This window comes from Arachis hypogaea, chromosome 6, assembly GCF_003086295.3.
Source record: "Arachis hypogaea cultivar Tifrunner chromosome 6, arahy.Tifrunner.gnm2.J5K5, whole genome shotgun sequence".
Lineage (NCBI taxonomy): Eukaryota > Viridiplantae > Streptophyta > Magnoliopsida > Fabales > Fabaceae > Arachis > Arachis hypogaea.
Window position 1 is genome coordinate 18,993,401 of NC_092041.1, and position 7,137 is coordinate 19,000,537.

Genomic DNA, 7,137 nt, shown 5'->3' on the forward strand with positions numbered 1-7,137 from the left:
CCTTTCCATGGCAAGCTGTATGCAAGGGTTTCACCGTTGTCAGTGGCTACCTCCCATCCTCTCAGTGGAAATGTTCAACGCACCCTGTCACGGCACGGCTATCCATCTGTCGGTTCTCAATCAGGCCGGAATAGAATCCAGTGATTCTTTTGCGTCTGTCACTAACGCCCCGCCCTCAGGAGTTTGAAGCTCGTCACAGTCATTCAATCATTGAATCCTACTCAGAATACCACAGACAAGGTTTAGACCTTCCGGATTCTCTTGAATGCCGCCATCAGTTCTAGCTTATACCACGAAGATTCCGGTTAAAGAATCCAAGAGATATCCACCCAATCTAAGGTAGAACGGAGGTGGTTGTCAGGCACACGTTCATAGGTGAGAATGATGATGAGTGTCACGGATCATCACATTCATCAAGTTGAAGAACAAGTGATATCTTAGAACAAGAACAAGCGGAATTGAATAGAAGAACAATAGTAATTGCATTAATACTCGAGGTACAGCAGAGCTCCACACCTTAATCTATGGTGTGTAGAAACTCCACCGTTGAAAATACATAAGAACAAGGTCTAGGCATGGCCGTGAGGCCAGCCTCCCAATGATCAAAAGATCTAAAGATCAAAAGATTCCAAAGATCAGAAGATGAAAATACAATAGTAAAAGGTCCTATATATAGAGAACTAGTAGCCTAGGGTTTACAGAGATGAGTAAATGACATAAAAATCCACTTTCGGGCCCACTTGATGTGTGCTTGGGCTGAGCATTGAAGAATTTTCATGTAGAGACTCTTCTTGGAGTTAAACGCCAGCTTTGGTGCCAGTTTGGGCGTTTAACTCCCATTCTTGTGCCAGTTCCGGCGTTTAACGCTGGAATTCCTGAGGGTGACATTGAACGCCGGTTTGGGCCATCAAATATTGGGCAAAGTATGGACTATCATATATTTCTGGAAAGCCCAGGATGTCTACTTTCCAACGCCGTTGAGAGCGCGCCAATTGGGCTTCTGTAACTCCAGAAAATCCATTTCGAGTGCAGGGAGGTCAGAATCCAACAGCATCTGCAGTCCTTTTTAGTCTCTGAATCAGATTTTTGCTCAGGTCCCTCAATTTCAGCCAGAAAATACCTGAAATCACAGAAAAACACACAAACTCATAGTAAAGTCCAGAAAAGTGAATTTTAACTAAAAACTAATAAAAATATACTAAAAACTAACTAGATTATACTAAAAACATACTAAAAACAATGCCAAAAAGCGTACAAATTATCCGCTCGTCACTTTTCCAAGTTATACAAGAACTCAAATAGAAAGAGGGTCATACTTCCATTCCACACAAATTCATAAGATAAAGAACGAAAACAATTCTTAAATATAAATCCAAAACATAAATTAAAATAGAAAAAGTAATAAAATCAATCCATACAAATAGATAGAGCTCCTAACCTTAACAGTGGAAGATTAGTTGCTCATGGAATGTAGAATGTAAATTTGTATAGAATTCCCTAATGGAATCCCTCTAATGTAATGTACCTAATAGAAGAGAAGTCTTCCCTTTTTATAACTAATCCTAATTAATTTAAAATCTAATATTTTAAATTAAGATAATATCTTTTCCTATTTTAAAATCAATTTTGAATTTAAATCAGAATTAACTAACTACTCTGCGTCTTGTAACGTGGGGACCACTTGGCTTCACTGGATCTGCGCCTAACTTAGGTGCTAAAATGGGGCCCAGAAATCACCCCAGTGTTTTCTGCGTTTTCTGCACGTGGCGCATGTCACGCGTACGCGTCGATAGTCTCTTCCGCAAGTCACGCGGATGCGTCGGTCATGCGTCCGCGTCGCTGAGCAAATCTTCAAATCACGCGTACGCGTCAGTCACGCGCACGCGTCGCCATGGAAAGCTCCAAATCACACGTACGCGTCAGTCACGCGTTCGCGTCGCTCCTCGCTGAAATCTCTTTTGATTCTTGAGCTGCAGAAACTCCATCAAATCCAGTCGAATGCTACCTAAAATAAACAAAATTGCAAAAGACTCAAAGTAGCATCTATATTGGCTAAAAGATAATTAATTCTTTATTAAACTCAACAATTTATATGCAAATTCTCTAGGAAAAGATAGGAAAGATGCTCACGCATCAGCTATCAACACCCAAAATCCACCACAGAAAGTCTCCTATGGCATGACATGTAATTTTGTACAAAATGATAATTATGATTATGCTCAACCTTCTTTTGAACAGGTGAATTATATGGGGAGTGGTCCTAGGAATCCCAACAATGACCCATATTCTAAGACATACAACTAGGGATGGAGGAATCACCCAAATTTTGGATGGAGGGATCAACCTCAGAGACCTCAGAACTTCAATAATAATTCTCAAGGCGGTTTTCAACAGAACAATGATCTGGAAGCAATATTGACAGGTTTTAAACAAGAAACCAGAGCATCCATCAGGAACCTGGAGATTCAGATGGGTCAAATAGCCACCAGAGTTAATGAAATTGATCAGAGGACCACTAATAGCCTTCCTAATAACACAATTCCAAATTCAAGAGAGGAATGCAAGGCTATCTCCGTGATAAGTGGACAAGTGACAAGTACAAAAGCACAAGTTATGCAGGAAACCAGAGCCTCCATTAGAAATTTAGAGGTGCTAGTGGGCCAACTGAGCAAGCAAATACTTGAGAGGTCTGCAAGTGCATTTTATGGTGATACAGTGGTGAACCCAGGAGAAGATTGCAAGGTTATTCAATTGAGAAGTGGTAAAGTAGCTGGCTCTGAGACCAAGGTCAATGAAGAGCTAGTTGAAAAGGAAGCTCCAGAGGAAAAGAAGGGAGAATTGGAGCACGCCCCTCCAAAGCGTGCGGACAATCCATTCCCAGACTCTCTTGACACTTATCCTACATTGCCAAAGGCTCCTGAGTACAAGCCTAAGATGCCATATCCTCAGAGACTTCAAAAGGAGACCAAGGACAAGCAGTTCTCAAAGTTCTTAGAAATCTTCAGGAAGTTACAAATCAATATTCCTTTTGCTGAGGTTTTGGAGCAAATGCCTATCTATGTCAAGTTCATGAAGGAGCTGTTGTCAAAGAAAAAACGTTTAAAGGGAGATGAGACAGTAGTCATGACTAAGGAATGTAGTGCTGTCATTCAGAATAACTTGCCAAGGAAGATGCCAGATCCAGGAAGCTTTCAAATTCCATGCACCATCGGGAGCACTACCTTTGAGAAAGCACTATATGATCTGGGGGCAAGCATAAATCTAATGCCCTTATCTGTGATGAAGAAGCTGCAAATCCAAGAGGCACAACCCACAAAGATAGCATTACAGATGACAGACAAATCTATGAAGTCTGCATACGGATTAGTGGAAAATATCTTGGTTAAAGTGGATAAATTCTTCCTTCCAGTAGACTTTGTGATTCTTGATACAGGGGAGGATGAGAATGCCTCTATAATTCTAGGAAGACCATTCTTAGCCACTGGAAGAGCTATGATTGATGTAAAAGTGGGTGAATTAGTGCTTAGAGTGCATAATGAGCAACTGGTCTTTCATGTCTTCAAAGATATACATCCAACAGGTGAAGAAGAGAGGTGTATGCAGGCTGAGCTTATTGATCCAACCCTTCAAAAATCCCCTGATGATACACAGCAGAATCTGCAGCTCAAACCTCCCTTGGTAACAATCAATAAAATTTCTCCTGACATCAAACAAGTTTGGTGTTGAGAATGCATCATCTACCAAGGAGGAGGTTCCCAAAAAGAAGAAAGTACCCAGAGGATAGAGAAACAAAAAGATCCCCACTGAAGGTTTCTCCCCAGGAATGAAGGTGGTGTTGACCAGCAATCCAGCATGGGTTTATACAGTAATCAGAATCCTCTCTCTAGAGCATATTGAGCTACGTTATGGAGACACGGGAAAGAAGTTCAAAGTAAGGGGTGAAGAGCTGAGCCCCTATGATCCTCCTCCTTAGAGGAACTGACCGTCAAGCTAGTGACGATAAAGAAGCGCTTGTCGGGAGGCAACCCGATAATTTCGTACCCTTAGCTTTTTTTATTTTTCGTAGTAGTAGTTTTCTTATTTGATTTCTATTGAGTTCTTACTAATTTTCTGATCATGCTGCTATTTTATCTCAGGAACCGAACACCTCAAGCTCTATATATATAAAAAAAGCAAAAAAAAGCGCATATGACGCGCAAGCGTCATCGACGCGAACGCGTCGATCATGTGTGAGTGAAAAAATAAATTTGACAGAGAGTTGCGCAGGCGTGGCGCCAAAATGGAGCCTTTCACACAAACGATCCCACGTGTTTTACGTACCCCATGCATTCATGTCGTTTGTGATTTTCGCCATTCATGCGGGCGCGTCCCCGACGTGAACGCGTGACCTGCAAATTCGACGTAAAAGAGTGTTTGGGTAGAGAATTGTGCTGGCTTGGGGCAGGAAGTGTGATAAAAGCACAAGTTAGAGCACGCAGACGCTTGACTGACGCGTTCGCGTCAGTTGCACATACGGCCATCCACGCGAGCGCATGCATGACGCGAACGCGTCGTTTGAAAATTTAATTCCCAAGCCATGCGAATAGAAAGTCACGCGGGTGCACGGCTGGCTTCGTGCGAATCGCATAACATCAAGGGCACGCAGACGCGTGCCCGACGCTAACGCGTCATTATGAAGAATGTGCAATCCACGCGTACGCGTCGCTTGCGCCGCCCAGTTTTCTTTCTCTCTCTTCCCCAATCCTAAATTCTCTCTTATTCTTTTTTCCTTTTATTTTTCTCTCCTCATAATCTCCATCTCTTCTATTTTCAGTTCTTCTTTGCTTGAGGACAAGCAAACCTTTAAGTTTGGTGTTGTTGGACGCTGCGCTTACTGGTTTTCTAGGGAGGCAAATCATCTTCATTGAGGAGCACAACCTAAAAAATAAATAAAACGACCGCTAGGATAACTAAGGTGGTTGAGTTCCTTTCATTTTTTATTCCTCCCCTCTTTTTCTATGTTATGTTCCGGCTTTCTGGTATTTTGCTTTGTTTGTTGCATGATCCTTTATTAGTTAGAATCCTAGGACTAGTTTAGTTTTCTTTTAATTGCTTTAATTCTGAAAAGGTGTTTAATGTACCACTTACTGAACTTGAATCTAAAAAGAAAAGAAAAGAAGTGATGTATTGCATGAGAAATTGAGTTAATTTTAAGAGTAGTCTTATTTACTTAAATGTGGTGGTATTTTCTGTAATTTTTGAATGCATGATATGAACAGTGCATATTTGAATTTGAATCAAGGGATGTTGATGTATAAGGAACAAGAATTTAGAGAACTATTATGACTTCTTTGAAATTAAGGAAAATTTAATCCTTGAAGCAAAAGAAACAGCAAAAAAAACTAAAATAAAATAAAATAGATAATAATTAATAAATAAAAGCAAAGTCCAAGGCTCTGAGTATCAATTACTAGGGAGGTCAGGCATGATTAAAAGCTCAAAGAGTTGTTTCCCTAGTCACATGCTTGTGGTTTGATTGTGTCAAGTAATCCTTGAGACAGAACACTTAGAGTCGAGACCAAGTGCGTTTAACAGAGCATGCCAAAGGCTTTGAGCACCAAAGAAAAATAAATTAACGCAAATTTTGCTGTGTTCAAGGATTAAACTGAAATATAAAAGATCAGAGAATTCATAATATTATCTGGATTCTAATTCTGAATGACATTAACATTCTTCTGATTCAAAGGAGAGTGAGATGCTAAACCTATTCAGGATTGCAGTTGTAAACCCCACTATAAGAAGAGACGCGAGCTTAATCGAACTCTCATTCTCATGCAAATTCACATCATAAGCTTATATTAGTTTTGGTTGCTTGAGGACAAGCAACAGTTTAAGTTTGGTGTTGTGATGCGTGAGCATCTTCTCAATCTTTTCCTAGTGAATTTGCACTTAAATTGTTGAATTTAATTAAGAATTAATTATATTTTAGCCACTATGGATGCTATTTTGAGTTTTGTGCAATTCTATTTATTTCAGGTAGCATTCGGCAGAATTTGATGGAATTTCTGCAGCACAAGAATCAAAGGAGATGGCTGCGAGGAGCGACGCGCACGCGTGCCTGACGCGTACGCGTGATCTGGACGTATCCATGACGACGCGTACGCGTGATTTGAAGATTTGCTCAGCGACGCGGCTGCGTGACCGACGCGTCCGCGTGACTTGCGAAGAAGACCAGCGAGTCACGCGTACGCGTGATGTACGCGATCTGCAGAATTTACAAAAATCGCTGGCATGGATTTTGGGCCGCATTCTGACTCAGTTTTCAGCCCAGAAAACACATATTAGAAGCTGCAGAATGGACAAATCAAGTAGTCCCCACCCATCAGCTGGAGACTTATTAATTAATTCAAATTTAAATTCAAATCTTAATTTGGAGAAAAAGATATTATTTTTAATTTTAGATAACTAGATTTTTAACATAATTAGGATTAGTTTTAAATAGGAACTCTGTACATTCAGATCAGAAATAGTTTACCTAACTCCTAGTTTTCTACTCTGAACCATGAGTAACTAATCCTGCATTGTTAAGGTTAGGAGCTTTGTCTATTTGTATGGCTTGATTCATTTGATCTTTCTAATTTAATTTATGTTTTGGATTTATATTTAAGAATTATTTTCGTTCTTTATCTTATGAAGTTGGGTAGAACGGAAGTATGACCCTCTTTCTATTTGAGTTCTTGTATAACTTGGAAAAGCTCTATACTTGAACAACAGCTTGAAAACAAATTCTCCTAAATTTTAATTATCTGAATTTAACGGGATACGTGACATATAATCTTTTTATTTCTTGAGTATTTAGAGTATTTGTGGAATGTAAACTAGAATTTGATCATGTACCCTTTAATTGGAATTAACTGACCAAAGAATTGGCAGTTAATGAATTTTAGAGGAGACTAGGAAGGTCTAAGGAATTAGGGTCTAGTCACTTATAGTTTGCCATAAATTAAATCCTACATAATTAAAATAGTTAGTGAGAAAAGTTATTTCAGAAAAATAAATAACTTTGAAACCTTAACTATTTCTTCCATATTTTCTTCCCAATTTATTTACTTGCCTTCCTTCAATATTCTTTATATTGTTTAATATTTTTTTATATTG